Raw genomic sequence first — 24,049 nt, forward strand, 5'->3', positions numbered from 1 at the left:
GCTCAAGAATCCCTCCTGCATTAAAATCAGCCAAAGAAGTTGGTCATGTCCCAACAACACCGTTTGGGAAACACTGTGCTGAGCCAGTTTAATGTTTCTTTGTGCAGAATGAGCCAGACAGCCAGAGAACTTCATATAATATATGCACCAGTAAGGGCTACTGAGATGAGATGGAAGTTCCAGGGTCCCAGGCGGATGGCACCAAAGAATTCTGCGTGGAACATTTCATGGGACATGCTGGGAAAGGCTGCTATCAAATTCTGAACACATACGTGCAATTGTACAAAATGAAACCAGTAGAATTCTGTTCACGCTGCAATTTAGGCTGGAGAGTATGAGTCGAAGTCTGCTGTCCTGCGTTGTCATTGGAAGAAATGAAATGTTTCAAAAATAACCACTGGTGATTAAAATAGCACTTGCCATGATGGCTTTGTTAGCCCCTTGAAAATATTTCCTTGGGGTATTATCCCAGCAGTTTGTACTTTTTGAGAGCTGCAAATAAAAAGGGATATGTGGGTTTATTTAACTGTCTTTCTCTGAGTTGGCCCTTCTTGGTAACTGCCAGTGACATTATTTTAAAATAAATAAAATGCATATTTATTTTATTTTAATTTTGCTGGAACTATTTGATGACACAAATTTGGCTGGTCTGTATGGTGCATATGTCCGGGTACGTGTCTGTGTTTGAAACCTGAGCAGCCCCAGTGTCCTAAGAATATGCTTTATTAGTCCTGACTACATGCAGACGTGAAGGAATCCTTGGATTCAACAGGCGATGTGATAGAAATCGTCTAGACTTTATCTCTTTTAATTTTTCCCAAAGCTTTTTTTTTCCCCCCACTTTCCAGAAAGGTATTTTTGTATTTTGCAAGACCTGTTTTTTGTTTTTTCCCATTCGCTGAAAATCTGTGTCTCAGTGCTATGGATGGCCTGTGACACAGACACCGCAGTAGTGGTGGGGGCGGCGACTCTGATTCCCAGCGCAGCTCTCTGGATTGTGACACAGCAAACGCGTCCACCCACCTGTGGGCCGGTCTCCCTACCTGGGGTCGCCCCTCCCGTTCATCCCATCAGCACGGCCCCCACAGGGTCGAGTTCGGTTTTCTCCATAAAACAATTACCCAGTTTTCAATCCCTGCTCAAAAAGCTAAGGCGTGTCTCATTGCCCAGACGATGCAGTCCACACTCCTGGTTCTAATACTGTCATTCACTCAACAACATGTCTGCACACGAGGCGTATGGACACGCTTATGTGTAGGAAGCACCTGCCTGCATTCCCGGTACTGGGACACAAGGGCATGGCCTGCCACTCAGAGTATTTCTGCGTCTAAAACTTTACTTCCGTCCCGCCCTTTCCTTTCAACTTAAGTCTATATATCTGAGGGTCTAGTTAAAAATTCATCCTTGTATCTGAGAGACGCATTGTCTGAACATTCTGGACTCTTACAATAACTGTTTTCAGTTGGTGTGTCCACGCCCACGGCGGTGGGCACGGCTGTCCTCCGTCTGGCTTCCATCCCCCAGACCTCGAGCTACACCTCTCGGGGACAGTGGCTCCCCGTGGCAGCACCGCCCCTTCCGGCCACAAAAGACCCACAGCCGTGCCTGCAGCCACTTGCCAGCAGGCCTTCTTCAGCTCCAGCCAAATCAGTTATATTTGTTCACAAAACTGATTACGCGCTTTACATTTTCTGTTGAAATTAAGTTAATAGAGAAATACAAGAAAGTTCACAAAATATGATATGAAAATAAAAGGAATTGCTGTTTCAATAAAAATAAAGGCTTTTGAAAAACTCAATAAAGGAAAATTACCCTCCCTGTCCCAAAAACCGAGGCCAAAATTCGATAGCCTGGAGGGAGCACGATGACCATAAAAGCTTGAAAACACAAAATAAAAACCTGTAGCTATTTCTACACCCAGGTTACACCAGAAATAGTTTTCTAATTATCACTTAAATTCAAAGAAAAACATCACTGGAAATCACACGTGATTCCTAATGGTGTGCTTTATAGAAGTTACATAGTGCACTGCCACCATCCATCCACAGAGAGCCTTAGGCACACATTAAATAACAAACAAACAAAAACAAAACAGCAAATGACACATAGTTACAAATGTGAAGCAAACATGGAATTTTTATGATACACATGCACTTTTTTTTTCAACAATTACCTATTTTAAAAGAGTGTTTTTCAATTAATAGTCCAACTACTAGTCCTGACAATATCAAATAAGAAAGCCCGTGATGTATTTAGTGTTTCTAAATAACAGTAAATGCTGGATTTTTAAATCAAACAAGAAAAATTAAGGATCTTTAATGTTCCTACTACTGGCAGTTTTGCTCTTCTAGTATATGAAATTTGGAGAAAACAAACAAACAAAAACTCTCTCCATTTGATTAAGGATGCTCATTCCACTTGGAATACTACAGTTCAAATCACAAGCAGTTAATTTAAACTAAAGAGTAAAATACATCTTTACTTTCTGATTTTTTTTTCTTTTTACATTTCATGTATACGTAAAAAGAACCCTACGTTTGTCATCAAAACCACATTAAAAAAAATGTGTGTGGCAATACTACAGACGGCTTTCCTTCTCTTTGACAGATCTGCCTGGTGCCGAAGGGATGAGATATTTTGGCACATCTGCGTGAACACCACATTCTAAAAGTCAATCTGACTTAAACAGGACTATAGAAAAAGCCAGTGTTCTTGTTCAAAACATCGCCACATAAAGAGAACGGTGTTTTCAAGACTCTTAAGAGAACGTTCTGCTTCAGAAACTAACCACGGTGTTGGGTGTGCCACAGAGGAGTTGTAATGACTACCTGTGATTAGATGCACTGGGCCCTTTTGCTTAGAGACATCTCCTCGCCAACTGGAAACCAGATCACAAAGAATGACAACATTCTGACTATGGGAACAAATCACCCACTTCACTGCAGTTATCTTAATTATGTTCTCCGACATTTCAAAAGCTTTTTAACAATCTAGATTAAAATGTCTCAGTGGCGTCTTCAGCAAAGAAACGAGTTAACAGCCTTTGGTTGCAGTTTCTGCTACTGAAACGGCTCTGGGATTTTGCACACTCCCCAGACTCTCTGACCCACTGGCTCTCTGACAAATGCAGAAATATAACCTGTGTGAAAAGCCGGCTGAGAAGGTTACATGAGAAAATAAATGCAGACTTCTTGAAATACCTCCGAAGTCTGATAGTTAAGTTTGTGAACTTGTTGCAATGATGTTGCTAACCTCATATATGTGTGTATATATATATATATATATATATATACACACACACACACACACACACACACATACATATCAGAGGGATTATTCATTATGAATTTGTACCAACTGGACAAACAGTTAACCAAGTTTACTATTTGGAAGTGCTGAAAAGGCTGCATGAGAAACTTAGACGACCTGAACTTTTTGTCAACAATTCATGGCTCTTGCACTTCAACAATGCACCAGTTCACACGGCACTGTCCCTGAGGGAGTTTTTAGTCAGTAAACAAATAACTGTATTGGAACAGCCTCCCTACTCACCTGATCTGGCCCCCAATGACTTCCTTCTTTACCCGAAGAGAAAGGAAATATTGAAAGGAAGACATTTTGATGACATTCAGGACATCAAGGGTAATACGATGACAGCTCTGATGGCCATTCCAGAGAAAAGATTCCAAGATTGCTTTGAAGGGTGGACGAGGCACTGGCATCAGTGCATAGCTTCCCAAGGGGAGGACTTAGAAGGTGACCATAGTGATAATTCAGCAATGAGGGATGTAGCACTTTTTTTAGGATGAGTTCACGAACTTAATTGTCTGCCGTCGTACACGTACTAGGTGCTCGTAGTAAGTACTGGCACGCTGCTTCGCCTCCCGGCCACGTCCCAGGCTGTGTCCCTGGAGCCCAGCTAGCATTTTCCTTCCTTGAGGATTTCAACGTCTCCCTTGTATCTGTGTCTGGCCTCTTGCTTTTTATGGGCTGGGGTCTCTCCCCAGAGCATCATCATTTCTATTGGTTTTCCCCTGTAATTAGCAGAGTGGGTACTAAGTAATAGGTGATGAATTGAACACATGAAATGAGTTTAAAAGCTCCCGCTCTTTGGTCTCTGAGGTTGGCTGAATGTGTCAGTCACCAGGCCATTTGTACATTTCACGGAACAGTTGCTTTAAGATGCATGTGACTTTTGGTGATGACTATACGGTGTTACATTATATACTTACTTCTATACATGACAGGAATAATGAAAAGTAAAAACACAGTAGCATAATGCAACGGCTCTCCTAACACGACAAGCAAAAATATCAACTGTGGCACGCCTACCCTTCCTTACAAAGAGTTCGCTTGTTAGTGATTCACTCAGCCGGGAGTCTCGTACACACTGGCGCTCAAACAGCACCCCTGCTCCACAGAAAAAGCTAATCGGATTTCTTTCCTTTGTTTCTCTCTTGTAATTATATGTAATTATGTGATTATATACTGAAAATTTTCACCAAAATAAGAGAGAGACGTCAATGATTACTTATGGATTGTCTAAAACAATGCTTAATTCAAGTTAAACGGATATTCTTTTACAGGATTGAAATGACTTACATGTGCATAAACCTCTAGAGAGTCCCATATTTTATCTCATGATTTAAAAAAACACACTGTAAGATGGGTAATATATATTATCATCCTCACATTTACATGCGCACACCAAGGCCACGAGAGCTCAGGCTGTGCCTGAGGTCACGCGAGTGACCGAGTGTCAGAGCCAGGCTGACAGGACACCCTGGGCCTCTCACTTGGAGAAAGGGCAGCAGCATCTCACCCAAAATACACCTGAAGCTCCTCCCTCCTTTGTGCTCTTAGAGCCGTCACCTCACGTAGAAAACTGACATGGATAATATGTGCCCAATTTGAAAGTCATGTTTAAGGTACGGTCAGGCTTTCAATCATTCGTGCAGTCATTCAACAACCTCATCAGGTGCCCAGGGACTGAGTGACAGAGGGCGCATTTGCCGACAGACTGGCCTTGGGGTGTATTTAGATGTGCAGGGGAGTGTGGCACTGCTGTGAGGGGATTGTGTACGGGGGGGGGGGGGTCACGCCTGCGTGTGTATCTGCATCCATGTGCATATGTAATTATCTATGTTCACACGTGTGGGGAGGGCATGTATAGCAAACGCTGGCATCAGAGCCTCAGAGCTGCACGGTCCCATAGAAGCCGCTGGCCACCTGTGACGAGTCTGGAACGGAATGTGCTGTAACTGGATTTCAAGCACTGGGTGTAAGGAACGCAAACCATCTCACTAACCCATTTTTAACTGAGTACACGTGGAGATCAAATTTAGGCTGCGCTGTGTAATGGAAACATACGGTCCAGATCCAAGCCGCCCATCTCTCCCTGCTTCTCTGACTGTGGCTCCAGGAAGATGCTGCACGACGTTCGGCGCTCACGCTGCCCTGGGTGCACACGGCTGCAGAGGACTTTGCGTCTGGAAGCCACACGCTCACACGGCCATGCAGAGATCATGGCGGGTGGGGTGGTCCCAACCGTCAGACAGACAGACGGCACGGAGGGCACGTCCACGTGCCACTGACGTCTTCCATACAAACATCCCCCACCCAGCTCTTATCACACGTGGATGCAGGACGAGTCCTTTGAGAGTCACTGTCCTTCCCATGTGACACTTCTGATTATCTCAGCCACCCATTCATCAGGTCGCCAGCAGTGTAAGGGGACACAGCTTGGCGGGGTGCCTGGGGGAGAGTCTGCCAGCAGGGAGGGAGGAAGCCAGCAGGGCTGACGCCGTGATGGGGCGGGAGTAGCACCCTCGGCCTGAAGGGAGGGGCTGCGTGGACAGGGCTGCTGTCCGAGCTGTGGCCTCCGGGGAGCCCTCCAGGACGCCATGGAGCAAGCTAGCCCAGAGCGAGCTGGGTTAGTAAACAGGCCTCCCCTTGGCCAAAGCCACCCAAAACGCCAGCCGGCCAGGGGACCCGGTGATGTCCACACGTGTTGTGCGGAATGCCCCCGGGGAACGCCAGGCGTGCAGGCTCAGAGGGAAGACAGGCAGCGCAAGAGGACTTTTCATTGTTCCGAACGACGACTCTCTCCAACTAGTGGACAAAAGGGATCGGCAAGGACACTGGGTGTCCCCAAACATGTCACCTCAACACCCGTGGAAGGCTGGCTGTCTTCCTCCCAGTGATGTCGTGAGATTACTCGCACCACTCATCCCATTTTCAAGTTCAAGATTTTCCATCACCTTCCTCTCGTGGGATGAGCGATCCAGTTTGCCGAAGTAACTGTCCCTTAGGTGTGTGTGTGTGTGTGTTGGGGGGGGTCCCCCACGTCCCGACCCCAATGGCAGGAGCAGGGATCCTGTGCCTCCAGGTTCAATGGCCGTATTTGAATTTTGCAGACCATCCCACAACGAAGAGTAAACCACCTCAACAGGTGATTCTTCCAGCTACGTGGGCGTCAGTCATTCTGGCAGAGCTGTGCAGACGCAGCCAGGCTTAGAAGGGGACGAGCCACGTGGCCCACTGTCCAGTGTCATTTTGTGGATGAGGCACTCAGCCGGGAACATCTGCTCTAAGATACTCCAGGCGGCGGCTTTGTCTTCCGTGCTGCGTGGAGCCAGACTCAGGGTTTCTAGGCAGCTACTCACACTCAGTGTGACTCGTGACCTTCTCTGCTCAGAGGACGTCTCCGTCACACACTCAAGAATTCCGGGCCCCGCACGGCAGTGGGTGAGTGCAGTGTCCAGGTGAGAAGAGGGCAAGTTCACCTTCCCTCCTTGCTGTGTGTGCGCGCTCTGAACACACGTGTGGTGCTGTGCCCACTGCCCTATCAGACACAGAAGTCCTCAGGCTTCACCCCCAACAGCACAGAATAACGACAGAAACACTAGAGCCTAGTTACGTCTCGTGATTGCTTACAGGATGGAGACACCTGGCATGGAAAGAGAACGGGACAGTGACGACGTGAATACGAACACTCTGCTCATCCTCGTCCTCCGTTTGTGGCAGGCGTTACTGTAGCTAACGGCATCAGAGAGCGAAGCACCTGGGGGAAGCTGACAACATGTAAAGCTTGGGGGGAGTAACAGGCTCCGAGCTCAGGGTGCTACCTGATAACCTGAGCAACTCCCACTTCTCAGCACACACCTGAGTTCTGCAGCCGTAAAACACAGAGCAATGACACACATCTCTGGGGTTGCCGTGAAGGTTACCTGAGATGTCCTCCCTGGCAGGACCGACACTAAGTATCAGCGAGTGTGCAGGTTATCAGACCACTGAAAACGTCTCTCAGCGCCATACGGACTTAACGGAACGGAGGCTTCACCACTGTCTTTCTGTATCTTTTGCAAAACATTCCTTGCTTTCTGTTACACAATATTGATCCCACATCCGCCTCTGCCTAGTTCCAGAAAGAAGTCAGCTCTTTCTGACAATTGTATGTTTCTAGATCCAAGATGAAAAGTGTGTAAGCCCACGTGATCCACGCTGGCTGTCGCTGTCCGTGTACTTTCCAGCTGTTAGAATTAACACCTCCCAGGTGTCTCTAATCCTTTTAAATGGTCTCCTGTTTTTATACGGGCTTGTCCCATTTTATATTAACTTCCTTCCATATGCCAATTAAAGTCTTTTCAGACACCGTTAAGGGTAAACCATAAATATCTAAGTAACATACAATAAAATTAATATAGATTGTTTGTGGCTTCTTATTGTGCCCACTCTGGGACAAGTCCACTGCCGCTAACAGTGCCACAGGAAAGAAAGTAAGAGAAAAGGACTGGAAATCAAGTAAATTATGTTTAGATGAGGTTCCGAGTCTTAAGTAAATCAGCCCATTGCTGTAAAGGGTTTAAATCTGAATTATTTATATACCTTTTAGAGCACTAATCTCTTTAGTCATCTTTGCTCAATTAGAAAGAAAACCAGCGATTACTTCTAATAGCGAGAAGAATAAAACCCACCTGGGTTCATGATACTCAGCAGGGGAGAGAGTGTCCAGGGAGATCCCCTCGGGGGTCTGCCTGTGCAGGTTGGGGAGCTTCAGGTCTCTGAAGTACGATACACACACATGATATAAAGATGAACATGTTAATAAAAGTTACTCTGTCCAGTTATCTGAGGGCCACGCACTTTGAAATTCTGCGTAAAGGGACAGGCTACCTGATAGGGAGAAACATCTCTGGCACCGTTCATTGGTCGTTCGAATGTAAATTGGGGCTGACCGAGGTCAGTTTCATTCTGTTACCAAAGGCCGCTTGGCACTAACTGGTCTTCCCCCAAATACCGAGGAGGCAGCTGCACGGTCCCTGGCACAGAAAGCCGGGACCCAGGGACCCAGGGACAAGCAGGGACCCAGGACCTAACAGTCCGAGGAACGGTACTGGAACGTGGTCATCGAGCAAGGGAAAGGACGGAAAATTCTGGCCTCACAGGTAATTGAATTAGAAATTTCTCAAAAGAGTGTGTTAACGCGCATGGCTTATTTTATAACACGTGTTGTGATCGTGTCACCACAGTCATGTAACAGTGACAAAATCAATCATGCTGAGTCTACCCCTCACCCCTCTTCTAAACAATGAAAACGGCCGTTTGCATGCAGGCTTATGAAAACGAAGTGACACAGGCTTGCATTGCAGGGAATGGAAGCTCCAAGCATCTGTTACTTTGGTGGGAAGGGAGTGTAGCGGCTTTGTAACTATTTGCAATATACTTTAAACATACAGTTTTTGATACACAGTTAGAAAAACGTCTTTGAACGTTCCAGTTATCAGAATATAGGGGGAAAATGACAAGAAAGATTGTCTCAGAAACACTAAGAAAAATCTCACACATTATTGGCAGCAATATGAATTGGTAAAACTTTGGAAAACATTTTGACAAATTCCTATAATCTCCATACAAAGAACTGCATCACAGCACTGTTTACAAAAGAAAAAGCCTACAAAGAAGCCTAGATGATTCTTCATAGAAAGGACCTGGGGTCATGTGGGCCCCTCCCCTCCGAATCACGTGGGCCCCCCAAGAGTGTCTGCAGCGGCAGGTCCCAGGTGGGGTGGGATGTGCATTTAAGTTCTCAGGTGAAGTGGTGCCATGGGCCTGGGGAACACCTGGGAACCGTCTGGTCTGTGCTGCGGGCGCTGCAGCTGGGGAAGCAGAGCCAGGGAACAACGTCCTCTGTGCTGAGCAGGGACGCAGGCTGGACAGGAGGTGGCAGACACTGCTGCACAGGACTTGTGGCCATAAACTCAGGGGCGGGCGGATGGGAGTGGCTGCCTGGCAACCAGTACCGCTGTGATGGGGACACACTTTTCACGCGAATCTGTAACCTTTTAATGCCCACAGAATTATTTCTAAATGGAGAACTTTCTACTGGAAAAAAAAAAGGAGGGAAACCATTTAAGACGGTTCAACTTTCATGACTTGACTGACAAAAGCCACCATACTCCCTGCCCAGGAGTGTCTACTTCACAGGCACTGCAGTCCCATAAAACCTGAAATACGGGGAACGCCAAAGCCAGCCCCGCGCTCAGCTCTGCGGGAACATATCAGCATTACGTGGCATTAATGAGCTCGGAGTGAGGGGGACAGACACGAAAGGCGACAAATTTCTTTCATAGCAGCCAAGTACTGTACGGAAACCGTGCCAGTGTCAGCACGGAGGCCAGGTGGAAACCCAGTAAGAGACACACTGCTCACTTATCCGTAGGTGGCACCAGTTGGAGAAAGGAAATGGGCCGAAATAATGAAACAGTCGGGTTCCTGAGCATTTCTTCAAATAGGAAGCCAGTGACGGGTGGGAAGTTTCCTTCTAGCGAATTCGCATTTCCAATTAAAAAACACAAACTTTCTCAATTTTCCTTGTTATGACTTAGGTTAGAATTTTTTGGCAGAGGAACATGTGTTCATTTCATCTAGCTGAGAGATTGAAATGTTCCTTTTATGTTGAAATGCAAATTACCAGGAGGATACTCAAAGGAAAAATAAAATCTATTTACCATAAAGTTTTTTGCATATATTCCACAAACTATAAAAATAGAGCAAATAAAATATTCTGAAGACCAATAAACAAAGCTTACAAAATTTCTTCCATAGATATGCTATGATCTATTAATGGTAGTGTTTATTTTATTGTTAAAATCTCATATTTAATAAAGTTCTAGTATAAGATTAATATTCTAGTAGTTAAGGTCTATTTTATGTTAATATTATTAAAACTGATATTTTGTAGACACTTATGATCAACAAGGTTTTTGGAGGGGAAAAACGAAGTCACCATTTAGTGTAAGAGTGGAAGAAACTGAAAAAGTATTTGATTGTTTCAAAAGCTGAAAGTACTCCAAATGGGTAACGATTTTCAAGAAGTGACTTCCCATTAAGACAAGTTTTTAAGATTCAGATTTGCACAGGTGTCACCGTGCATGTCCCCAGGCACGCCACCTGAGTGTGCACTTAAGTGGCCCTGGTTTGCCTTCATACTTGATCAACTCTGTGGGGAAACAAGTTACCTCCACTCCTTGCGACTCAGTATTCTCACCAGTAAAACAAATAACAGCGACGTCATTTACCTCAACCAGGTGACACAAGACACTCCTCCCAGGACCTCCCTCCACCAAAAAACCCACCACTCCAAATTAAATGTTGTGTGCAGCACAGGAGGAGATGTCATGGACCTGTTCCTACTACCCTCTTGAATTAATTAAGCCAATGAAAACAATGTTTACTTTGATTTCTTATGTGCGTGCCTTATGCACACGCACCATTAAACATGAGAAATCTTTTTTAAAAACTGAGAAATGCTTTACATTTGAAGAAAGCCTGAGAGAACAAAAGTTTCATTAAATGTTCAATGCCATGATTTGTTTAAGAAAATATTTTGCCCAGCTCAGAAGGACAGATAACGTATGACAGCAAACAAATCAGAGCTATCTAACCAATTAAAAAAGGAGAAGCAGGGATAGACGACACACTCTAGAGGCAGGCAGTCCTACTTGCTGATATTCAGGTCACATATTTCATTCTGAGCTTTCCAACAATTATCAAGAAAACAAACATTTGGTGGGTTAAATTCACAATGCTCAGAAAGTTTTTGTTTTTGTTTTTTTCAATTCCGCAGATGAAACGTAACCATTCCCGACTCGAAGATGAAGAAAAGGAGTCGTGTGGGTCCCCACACAGAGGCTTTGTGGTACAAAGATCAGCCTGTCACCGCCACCTGCCCAGGATCCGGGAAGGTGCCCCTCTCGACATCTCCTATGAGGGCTGACAAGCTTACTCTGGCTCCACCTTATAACTCAGCGTCTATGGCAAGATGACGGGGGCGTGCAAAGAGGCATTAGCTCATGGGAAAACGAGTGTGAACTAAAAGTGTCCCGGACACACAGGGACAAACGGTCACCCTCGCTGAATCCATCAGTAAAAGCGATTCTAGAGACTGAGAAGGAAGCGGCTGGCATGTGGTGAGGGCCGGGACACAGCCTCTGTCGGAATCACACACACTCCCTCCATTTCTACTCAGCAACGGGGCTTCAGCAAACGCGCCCGCCATCGGTCATGCGGGGGCTACACCTTCCAGGGCTCCCCGTGTGCTGGGGCTCACGGGCTGCCAAACCCAGCCTGCCAGCTGTTCACGCTCAGCCGCGAGCTAAGAATGATTTTTACATTCAGTTGAAAATAATCAAAAGAAGAACACTGTTTTCATGACATGTGAAAATTAATGAAACAAAATTTGCTGTGCCCACAGTTTTATCGGGACATAGCCACATCCATTCATCTGCACATTTTCTACCACAAAGTGTGAGCTGATGGGTTGTGACTGGGACCCAATGGCCTGCAGAGGAGCCGGACTCCAGAGTCCACCTGCTGTCGGATCCCACTGAGGCGCCTTCTGGCAGCGGCACAGCTGTGAGCACAGAGAAGCGATCGGGGTTCCCACTGGTTGGGGACAGGGGAGGTCTGACTGCAAAGGGGCTGCTGGAGAAAACGTCCCGTGTAATGCTGATGGTGCAACTGCCGACACCCACCCGCAGGTCTCGACAGCAAAGGTGTCACTGCAACTGAGCATAATTAAGAAAAAAAATAAAACAGGTCTGTTTGGTTCCGAGCCCCACAGACACACAGACTGAACAGAAGACTGCTTTCTCTTTCCAATCTGTGCTCTCCCAGCTGGAAGCTTACACACCACCTGTAAATTCAGTCTCCATTTACACATCTTTACGTCCGACAGCTACACTCCATTCAGCTAAAAGCAGCTAAACTCTTCCCCTTGTGGGAAGAAAAACCAAAGCCTTCCCTAGTTGACAGACCACCTGCGCTGGCCCCACTTGTCAGGTCCCAGAACCCTTCCCTCCCTGCCTGGTACCAGGTGTGTGGCCTCCCGGGGGCTCGCTCTCTTTTCTCCACGTGGCCTCTTCATACCCCGCATGTGTCCAGAGACAGAGCAATCTCACTGTCACTGTCACTCACGGTTCCTCACACGTGATCTGTGACCAAGTTCTGGTCTGTCGACCCCGACTGCAGCGGATCCTTTCCTCCTCGTTTCCAGGACTAAGCCGCTTATCCAGGCCACCATTCCCAATCCCTTCAGCAAACACTTGGACAACCTTCCAAGGGCAATGCTCACCCCCTTTGCTCTCGTCTGCACCCCACTGCCCACTGCCGTCTCAGCAAGCTTGTGAGACCTGCCGTCTCCTGAGGCTCATCTCTCCCGCTCACCTGTGAATTCTAGGTCCAGCCATCAGACTTCCTGGGACCCTGCATGCCCTCCACGTGCTGCTCTCCCTGCCATCACACCTTCCCTCACCTGGGCCCTCTGCTGAAACTCACCTCCTCTTCCCTTTTCACTTTCCTCTTCCACCCTCACTCATCCTTCGTTCTCAGTTAAAACCTGTCTTTGACCTTGAAGGTAGTTTGCCTGAATGTTTTTTTACTTACCTCCCATCACACATTTCATTAGATTTTATACATTCTGGCTTTTATATTTTTCCTGGAATACGTTAAAGCAAATCCAAAACAGATTACTTTAAATACTGGAGTATTATTTCTAACGGCTCTAACCTTTTTATTCTCCATTATTGTAAGACCTTTCCCTTTATCACACGCCGTGCTTGCAATCGTTTCTCTCAGTCTCAGTATATCTTTTCATCCTCTTCTCCTGGCCTTTCATGGAGCAAAGATTTGCTTTATATTGTTTTGTTTTTAATTTTGGTGGGGTCCAATTTATAAATTTTTCCTTATATGGATCATGCTTTTGGTGTCAACTCTAACAACTCTTTAGCTAGCCCTTGAGCTCAAAGATTTTTACCTGTTTTTTTCAGTTTTATGGTTTCACATCTTATTTTTGAAATTTTAATAGACATGCCCTACAAACCCTTGACAAAGTCAGCTTCCTATTCTACATAGCTGGGCTTACATGCTTTCCCCAGTTCTCTCTTTTCCTAGGGTCAAAACCTCTCAGAGGTGAAAGCATGGACTCCGGATGAAAAACACTAGGCTTCAGAATATGGCTCTATTCTTCCTGGCTGTGTGACCTCCGAGTTGTTAGAGGATGAAATGAGGTGACCATGTACATGATTTTATTGGCACTACGCAGGCCATAGAGATGCCAAAAAAATATTATTTATCATTATGACATCTCAAATGCACATATGCAAAAAAATCATAAGATGGGTATTTTTATTAAAATTCTCAGCCAGATGTGTTCTCTGCTGGCCCCAAAAAAACCTGGCTAGGGGACGCAGGCGGATGCGTTCTGGTTCCTTCTTTACTGAGCTACTCAACGGTGTACAAGCATTCAGGAGCGGGAACACAGAAGAGCGGTGCAGGGGCAGCAACGAGGAGACAGGCTCCACGACAGCCTGGCACTGAGGGGCACGTGGCAGCTGCCAGGCGGGCTGCCCGCAGCGCCTGCTCCCGCTCCACAGGTGCCCTTACAAAGCATTTACCAAGAACTCCTGGACCCAGAGGAGAACGTGTGGTAAGTACCTGCTCAAGAGAAAATCCAGTTTATATTTTAACTCTGTATTACACAACGGTTGAATTTGAAAACAAAAATCCACAGGGAAATAGAACGGTGGCTTCCAGCCAAGAGCGTATGTACCAGTTTTACTGTTTGTGCCACATGTGATCCTGTTGAAACTTATAAATAGACATTCCCTAAGAATCCTGGACAAGGCTCAGATGCCAATCAAACCCATCTGGGCTTCATGCTCCCCACAGTCCTCAGGAGAGAGCTGCACACAGTAGGCCCTCAGGAACTGCTGGCTATTGGGTTGCTGTAAAAGTAATTGCGGTTTAAAAGGTGAAAAATAATTGCAAAAACCGCAATTACTTTTACACCAACCTAATAGCTTCCAAACTTACTTCCCCCAGCACTGTACCACTCTGGGGATAGAAAGGGCATAAAACGACACACACAGAGTACGGAGTGGCGTGCAGACAGGCGGGGGGGGGTGAGTACGGAAGTAAATCAGGGACCTTAACACCAGCATCATGCTCACAAATCAGTTACGGGGTGTGCGGACTGGCAGGAAACACACATGTACACACACACACACGTGGACACACACGTGGACACACGTGCACACACACGCGCGCACATACCCACACGCACACACCCACCCACCCACACACACACACACGTGCACACACACACATGTGCACACACACATGTACACACACACTCGTGCACACACACACGTGCACACACACACACCCCACACACATGTACACACACACTCGTGCACACACACGTGCACACACACACCCCCCACACACACGTGCACACACACGTGCACACACACCCCCACACACCTGTACACACACGTGCACACACACACGTGCACACACATGTACACACACTCGTGCACACACATGTGCACACACACGTGCACACACACGCACGCACACACACGCACGCACACACACGTGCACACACACACGTGCACACACACACATGCACACATACTCGTGCACACACACATGTGCACACACACACACACACGCACACACACACCCAGTGGGGAAAGATTACAACAGGAGAACGAACTGGGCTGCAGCATCATTAACCAGCCACCCCTGAAAACTTCTCCTGCCTCCGAAAGGAAGAATCGAGAAAAAGGACAACGCGGTGACTATTTCCCAAGGCCTGGGCTTCCTCCGTGTCCCAGAAGCCACTGGTGCCCACAGGCACACATTCGTGCAGCATCCACCCCCCTTTTGGCAACAGGACCTGGATTTCCTCTCTGGCCGCCCCGCCAACCCTGGTGCATACGGACTGAAGGAGGGGGTACCGATCAGTGGTCCCCAGCATGCTGGTCAGTGGGGCCAGCATGAGCAGGTCACTTGTGCCAGGTGGGTAAGGCTTACACCTGGGTCGTGTCTGAGCCCTGAGGGAGCAGCAAGTCCCTTGCTCCTGCAATGCTGAGCCTGGGGTGCTGGCGTCCAGAGGAAAGCTCAGAACAGAGACACCTGGTCCTGAAGGCACCACTGAGCCCTGGGACAGCTGAGAGCACAGATGATTTACCAGACTCCTCAGCGGCAGGAGCCAGCGTCCCCTTTGCACCTCGGCCAGTTATGCCTTGAGTTGTAATCGCTTGTCACTGACAGAGGACAAACTACAACCAGAGGGGCTGAGCAGACACAGAAAGAGGGACAGAAAGATGGAGAAAACGAGTGAGCTTGGCGAGAGGCTAGGAGACTTAGGGGGAGCAGGGGACGTCAGGCGCAGTGACAGACTGAGCGAGAAGAAAAACGTTTGCTAAGCAGCATCACCGCTGGTCTCAGTGGGCACAGGATTCCTGCAGAGGGACTCAGGACGGAGTCCAGACAAAAGGATCCGGAACGGCTCAGGCTACCAAAACGTGCTGTCAGGAAAAGCACGGTTACAATATGCACAATGAACATATTCACAGTCAAGAAGGAAAGAAAAATGTGACCATGAAACTGAGATCGTTCCTGAAGCAGGACTGACACTTATTGTACAAGAGGAGACTTATCCTGGTTTGATGGTGGGAAAAACTAGACTATGTATAACTATGTCTTATCATCAGTGCCTATCCTAACGGGAGCTTGGGGTGAGGTGAGTTGTCGTGGAGGAGAATCCATCTAGAGATCATGGATTGAGTGGGACATTTTTAATAAAATGTTGTCCACTGGACAACCTGGAGCTAAATACAGATTTTTAGGAAACAGCTGCAGTGTATGCATGAAAAGAAATTTAATTATGTGAAAAGGTGGTTATCTTAAAAATTTTGACCTTGATATCAAGAAGTCATAATCAAGACACTAGGACTAAAAAAAGAAACGTGAAAGAAGTGAATACATATACTGACTTTACATCATTATGTATTAGAGTACATGAGCAGAAAGGAATCAAAGTTTAGTGGGAAAGTGAAGCACTGCTACACAGTCTTTACATACAAACAAGAAAAAATGATTAGTGTTCACTGCAGGAAATTTCTATCAATAACTTTTCCAAATCGAGTAATTGAAGGGATGAAATATTCTGTTTTATAAAACACTGTCCTTTGAGGTTCTGAAATTAATGTTCTGAACTATAATTTATACCAAACAGAGTTTTAAAAAATGTTCACTTGAGTAGCCTCTTCTTTGCTTTATCACAGAAGGATGAGGACAATTCACAAAAGAGAAAACAAAGCAAGTGCTATTAGTATGTCTTTTGTAAATCTAATTATTCTAAAACTAACAAGCAAGACACTTTATCAAATGTACAATTATGAAAAGATGAAATAATATGCTTGTAAGAGCTATTTTTAGTTTTAAGAATACAACTCAAAATCAAAAAAAAAAAAAAAAACATGGGACGGGGGGAAGAAAAGAGAGAGGAAACCCCCTCCCCCAAAGAGATCATTCCTTTGAAAATTATAGGATTTCAGGTGTGACTTTAAAGACATTTTCCAATATTTGCAAACTAGAATCACAGCTGTATAATATAGAGAGCATTAAACCAGGACTCAAACAAACGCTACTGTAGAATAAGGAATTACAGAATACTTTCAGCATGCTACAGCAGGAGAACACGACGTCCTAAAAACTACCTGGCACCCTGTTAAACACCACACACATAATAGAGCCGCGCCTGAAATGAAAGGGTCAGTCGAGTCCAGTTCTAGCCACTGCACAGTCCATTTGGCTTTAACTTTAAATACACCACCCAAGCAGCTGCCACGTCCCCAGGCAACGTTTCTTTCACAAACAACCCAGAATCCTTCTGCTATAGGCAAGAAAGTGCTGTTAGAGTTCTTCAGAAGAAACGACACAAAAAGTCCTAAAACCCTCAGTCAGGGAGCCCTCCTGTAGGAACCAAAGACGGAAAGTAGAACAAACAACGGGAAGATGATTTGTAAGCAAGACCATTTCTGAGTTTCAAGGAAAAGACCCTGCGCTGTCCCGGGAAGCAGGGCAAGGGCATAGGGCAGGAGAAGGGCAAACCCGAATGAGGAACGCCAGGTAATCGCAGGCCACCCGGGCATCCTGCGACCAGCCTCGGGGACTTTCCAAGGCTCCGGGTGCAGGGCTGCGACCAGCCAGGACTCCATGGGCCTTATCTTTTATAAAATTGCACCCGTTGGAAAGGATCAGAATCAGCTTCATAAAAAACTAAGCAGCGTTGTTTCCTTTGATCCTGACTATGGGACAGACAACACATTTGTATTCAGAGATACTTACAGGAAGTTCAAATAAAATGCTGCTGCTGCTATCTCAAGCAAAACTCCTTTGAGTCCAGAAGTTTTCCATGACTGGTCACTGACAGAAAAGGGAGGGGGACTGAAATCCAGCCAAGGCTTAATATCAAAGAAGATCTTATTTTTTAATGAAAGAAAACTAAACGTATATGTAATTAAGAAATCAAGCATCTCTCAGGAAGGTGCTGGGCCCCGAGGCAGTGTCACGTTGCCAGAATCTGCCTTAGCGGATTTTATACAACACCCAGCGGCTGGCCCACACTGGTGGCCGTGTCTCCATTCTAACACAAACGCCTCTGAGCTGGGTGCCCTGTGTGAGTTCTAAGATTAACTGATACATGTTTTAACACGTATCAGCTAAAACCAACCGACTAAGACGAACCCAGAGCTGTGAGAAAAGCAAAAAGCATACTACACAACCATGGATTTCCATGATTGCTACCACATTTCAACATAGAAACGGGGAGGTTTCTAGATTCGAGAGACAGAACCCATGGTTATCACAAACAAGGGTTGTTCCAATGAGCAGGGACATGTGGCAGAGTCGGAGGACTTTGAATGTCACTCTCGGGACGGTGAAGAGCAGAGTCCCACGGAGACAGAGTCCCCAGGCCTGTCACGAGCTGTGAGTTTCAGCACGTCCTCCCTCGAAGGGAAGCAGGGAGAGGATTCTAAAGAACACTGTACTCTGACAACTGGAAAATTCTCAATACAAAAGGCAACGAGAAATGATATTCCACCTAAAGTTCTCAGCATTTCAAACTCTAGGCGTTTCCTTCACAGGCAGACGAGCTTCGTTCTGTTTTCTTCACGTCTAAACTCAGACTCACACAACGGCGGAGCAGGTTAGTATGTAGGGGACAAATTCTTCCTACAAATAAAGAAACCAAGGCCCACAGAGGTGAGGAGGCTCCCGGCAGTGGCTGAGCCAGGAGCGTGGTCCTTGCAGAGCAGGGGCTGGGTACTGGGCATGCGTCACTCCTGGTCTGTCACTGTCATGGCAGATGGAGGACATTCCGTTACCCTCGCTTTATAGGGGAAGAGCCGGAGCACAGGGTCAGAACTGGGCTGAAGGCGCACGGCTGGCCGGTGGGGCTGGCAGTTTAGACCCAGGCAGTGCGGCTGCGGCCTCTGTGCTTTTAACACTACACTTCCCAGCAGGTTGTGTTTGGAGAACGATGACAAACAAACACTCTGAGACCAAAGGGGACAAGAGAAGAAAACGGTACTGACCGCCAGCAGAAACTTACTAAATGGGTTTCTAGTGGATTTGGATCTCACAGAAGGAAAATGCTCTCAGCTGCAAGAAAAACAGTGCATGAGGGAATAGTCAATATCTGGGAAAAGCCAACAAATGACATGAGGGGACAACAAGGTTTCAAGGTGACACACGTGCCAATGTCCCTCTTCCGCCAGAGACATTGCCACAACTAGCACTTACTTGCAGTAGAGACATTTTTTGAAGGCACATCCAAGGGCAGAGGACAGACGTGACGGTGTTGGCTGGTTTGCACAAGGAGGAACGGGACTTTTTAGCTCCCACGGAGGGAGGGCGAGACCCCCGGAGACTCAGGGGCCCGAGCCTGAGGTGCTGGGGGCGGGGCGCAGTGGGCAGGTGTGTGAGCAGGAAGCCGAGGTGGTGAGGAGGGAGAGAGATGCCAGATCCCATCCCAGCCACACGAGGCAGGGCCACTGCCATGCCACCGCCATGCCACCGCCATGCCACCGCCATGCCAGAGGACAGGAGGCTGGTTCTGTGAAGGCAGTTAACCACGGACAACCGTGGAGGTCTGAACGCAGCTTACCAGGCATATCCTGTGAAGGGTCTTGTGAGAAAGCCGCTGAGTAAGCAGACGTGTCCCCTGGCTGCTGGGAGCCCTGGGGCTCTCCTGCTGCCAGGCTCCCAGATGCCCCACTGGCATCTGCTGGGGAGACTGCCGTCCCCGCTCTGGGGAGCCTGACCGGCCCGAAGGGAAGGACTAGAAATTGTGGGGCTAAGTCCCCCAGTGAAGTGGCCGCAGCAGAGCTAGCTCATGGTGACAAGCCCCACCACATAAACCAGACTTATCTTAGGGTTCAGACCCCATGCTCGAGTCTGTATCCACACCCAAGGATTACCAGGCAGCTGCCAAGCATTTCTCATTGGAAAGACAGAAACCAAGCAGCACAAAATAGAAAGGCAGCTACATGGAAAAAACACTTTGTACCAGGAAAGAAAATGTAAAAGAAAAAAACCCACCCTTCATATCTTCCTGTGGGTATGAAAAGACATTACAACTGTTAAACTAGGATAAGATAGATAGAAAGGGGGAACTGAAGTACAAAAAGTGTCTTAAAATGTAAACGTGGACAGCGTATATGAAAAACTCAATAGAAGTGTTCAAAGACAGGACTGAAATAATTCACCAAGACAAAGAGACAAAAGTCAGAAGAAGAAAATGGGCTTAGAATGTGTGTGGCAGTGCAGGGGCGGTGAGGAGAGGACCGGACCTATTCAGAACCTTGGACAGCGGCTGAATGATGCATGAGCAATACAGCAGCGAGTAATGATGCATGAGAGTCAGAAAACCGAGAAAGCCAAGCAGAGGACATCCAAGTCGCTGCAAACGAAAGGACTCGTGTTCCGAAGCTGTGAGGACTCACAGAGTACGTGGGACATGTCGTATCTGTTACTATGAAACTTTAGGACACCAGAGACAGAAAGCTCCAAGCTCCATCGAGAGAAAAGACGGGCTCGCTACACAAGGAAGCAACAGTCGACGGCAGCCCCGGGTGTGGGGAAATGAGCAGACATCCCTTCTGATTTCTAACAGTTTCCCTACAAGGCCGGGACCCCAGTCACACATGCCTGTTTAATATAAAGCCGTCGGATATCTCCCACAATCACAGACACCCCCATCCTTTCTTAGGACGACTAAGAACACGGCACTTGGAGAGAACCAACGCCAGGACAGAGGAAGACATGGGCGGTGGCAGGGAGCCCCACAGAGACAGGAAAGCCGCCACACTGGGGCAGCCCACACACCTGCAGGACAGGTCTCTCCAAGAGGCAACGCTGACAGAGTGGCTCAGGCATCTCCGTATCTGAGAGAACTTCCTGAAAACCGGCCCCGATTCTGGCTGACATAAGTATAAGACCAGAGAACATTAAGAAATTAAAAAACAAAGTACTAATTTGGGGGGTAAGAAAAATTATGCTTGAAAGGAAACTCGTCGTAATTTACTGTGCTCCACAACTTGGCTCTGAATATCACTGACAATGTCATCATAAAACAGACATTGAATGTTGACCTAATTCAAATTATGACCCAATCAAATCCTGTCATAACACGCCCTGATATCTGCATATTCAAATATTAGTCAGGTGGCACTGGCTCCTCCCCAGCCGCCCAGTTCTACACAGAGGCAGGTGACACGCTTACTGTCCGTGGAGGTTTGGATGGGGGCTGGGCTGGGACCCGACGGCCGGTGATCATTTTGGGCTCTAACCAGTCAGAGTACAGTACGTGGAATATAGTGTGGCTTTCACCATCTTTAACTCTGGGCGTCGGCAAAAGTCATGACCTTGACAAAGCTATTCTTCCTAAACTCCTAACCGCAGCCCCTCACTGCAGCGGTGACAAGGTGGGGGTGTGAGCGCGTCACAGCATCACTCACCACACTTGGTCACCAACTCAGTGCTCACAACTAAGAACAACTACAAACTAGCAAGTTATTCAGAAAAACTGACGTAAATATCAGTTGTAAAGTTGAAATCAGTTCCCTCTCGGAAAGGAGAAATGAAGATGATATGGCAGAAGTCAGACATTTTTCTTTAAACACAACAGTAAAAACTATGGAGAAGTTTGCACATGATTACGTTATTCCTGACATAAAAGAAAAGGTAGAAAATAAAACAGTAGCAATAATATCTAATTCCAGGCATTAAAAGTTCAGCAGAAATATTGCACAACAGTGCTGTATTCTGAAGGAGGGCAACACAGCTTAAAATACTGCAAAGTCCTCTATTGTTGGAGAAACCGATTAACTTTAGACTTTGTTAAGTATCATACCAAAATTCCTAGGGCAACTGCTGCAAGAAAATAAACAGGGTGTATAACTTCCAAAGTTACTGAGGGGTAATGAAATTCTCGATCAATCCAGAGAGAAGAACACAACAAATCAGAAGACATTAACATACTAACATCTAAACTCTAGGGCAAAACGCTTTATTCGAGACAGACGCTCACGCCATGTTGACCAAAAACATACCCATTCTGAATTTGTGTATGTCAATAATTTATTAAATACCAAAAGCAAAAATGGTCAGATATACCCAGACGAACTGAAACATCGACCCTCCCTGTGAGGGAAGTTGACAGATTAATTAGACACAGCACCAGTAATAGCAAGTATGATTTGAGCAGCATGATTACACTGAGTGTAACCAAGTGAAGGAACGGCTATGGAGACGACTGCTCACGTCAGTAAGAAACGATGCCACGCAAACTCTGTACACTTGGAAATTTAAAGACACAATGACGACTCAGTGATCCAAGAGAAACTCGTAATGAAATGACAGCCTTTACAGGATGGAACTATAATAAGTACTATGCCACATGCCAAAACCCTGCATTATGGCTGAATCTGTGCTTTCCAGGAAATTTAAAGCCATGTATACTTATATTAGAACAGAAGAAAGGTAGAAAAGCAATGAGTTAACTTACAACTGAAGCAATTAGAAAAAAAAAAATACAAGAACTTGGTTAGAACAACCAGAATAGTACAATGAATGGACTAGAATATAAAGATACAATGTTACCGGGAGGAACGGTAACATTCTGACATGTTTGACTGAAAGATACTAGAATTATATTTAGAATGAAATAGGGAATGCACTTACAGACAAAGCAGCTATGAACAATAATAAAAGAAATTTCCTTGAAACAACTTTTTGCCTATACATTAGAAAACATAAACAAAATGGACAAACCTCCTAGAAAAAAACACAGCTTATCACAAAGAAATAGTATGATTAGCCCCAGAACTATTCACGAAATTCCATCAATAGTGAAAATATTTCCTCAATGAAAATTCCAGGCCCAGATGGCTCCCCCGCCCCAACTTCTACCTCTTATTCAAACAACAGATAATTCCAATATTCCTCAAATGTTCCTATAAAATATAAAAAATAAGGGATACTTTCCAGCTCATTTTTGGAGGTGAATATAACTCTGATACTAAAGCCTAAAAAGGATAGTCTGAGAAAATAAAAAAGAAAATCTCCTCTATGAATATGTATGCAAAAATGCTAAACAGAATATTAGCAAAATATTAGCAAACAGGTAACATCCAAGCATTAAAAAACTCATATAAACTCCAAGTTGAAACTAACCTAGGAATAGAAGACTAGCTAATGTTAAAAAAAATTTTTCATTATATTAAAAGATTAAAGGAGAAAAACAAATATTGCAATAAAAGTAGAAAAAGCATATAAAGGAATAAAGCACTCGTGATAAAAACTAACCTAGAGCAGAACTGCCTTAAATTGACAGAGTGTATAAAGTCCATGGTACACTTCATACCAAATGGTGAAACACAAACGGTATGAATTAATTCTCTTTAAGATCAGGAGTAAGGCAGGAACATCCATCGTCGGAATATCTATTCAACATTGTATGTTGGCTGAAGAAAGTGCAGTCGTATAAAAAGAGATGAAAGGTGCACAGGTTGATAAGGTACCGGAAACGCTCACTGTTGTCAGATAATACGTTTCTCCAACACGAAGGCCCGAAGAAGGCAGGGGTAAGGACTGCACATTGTGCTCTGGTTGGTCAAATGTGAATTCACCTATCAGCTAGGCAGGTCAAGTTGACTTTCCATGTTGTCATAAAACAAATGGGTACCTCGACCTCACATGATATACAAAATCAATTCCAGATCATTAAAGACTTAAAACAAAAAGCAGAACATTCAACTTGTATAGGTACATTTAGATGAATGTCTGTACCATTTCAAGATACGGGAGATAATTTTTAGAGAATTTAGAAGAGAACAGAAGCCAGAAAAAAAGACTGTTACTTTAAACAAATTTAAAATTAAGAATATCCATTCATCCTTTGACAGCATGAAGGAGAAAAAAAAACAGCCAGTAGAAAGAAGGTATTTGGAGGGTACATAACAGAGAGTGGGTTAACCAGAGTAAACAAACAACTTCTATAATTAAAAAAAAAAGTCTATCCTGCAATGAAAAAGTATCCAGATAACAGACACATAAATGGCCAACACATACATGAAAAGGAACTTCACTGTGACCAGAGAAATGCAAACTCAAACTGTAGTGAAATCCAATT

At 45.7% G+C, this 24,049-nt stretch overlaps 1 protein-coding gene across 4 annotated transcripts in view; it reads right to left on the reverse strand.

Annotated features, from left to right (window-relative positions):
* LOC117037310 (contactin-3) overlaps nucleotides 1-24,049 on the reverse strand; it is a 209,305-nt gene that overhangs the window by 100,849 nt on the left and 84,407 nt on the right. The window lies entirely within an intron of this gene.

The sequence above is a fragment of the Rhinolophus ferrumequinum genome, chromosome 17 (genome assembly GCF_004115265.2).
Source record: "Rhinolophus ferrumequinum isolate MPI-CBG mRhiFer1 chromosome 17, mRhiFer1_v1.p, whole genome shotgun sequence".
Classification (NCBI taxonomy): Eukaryota; Metazoa; Chordata; class Mammalia; order Chiroptera; family Rhinolophidae; genus Rhinolophus; species Rhinolophus ferrumequinum.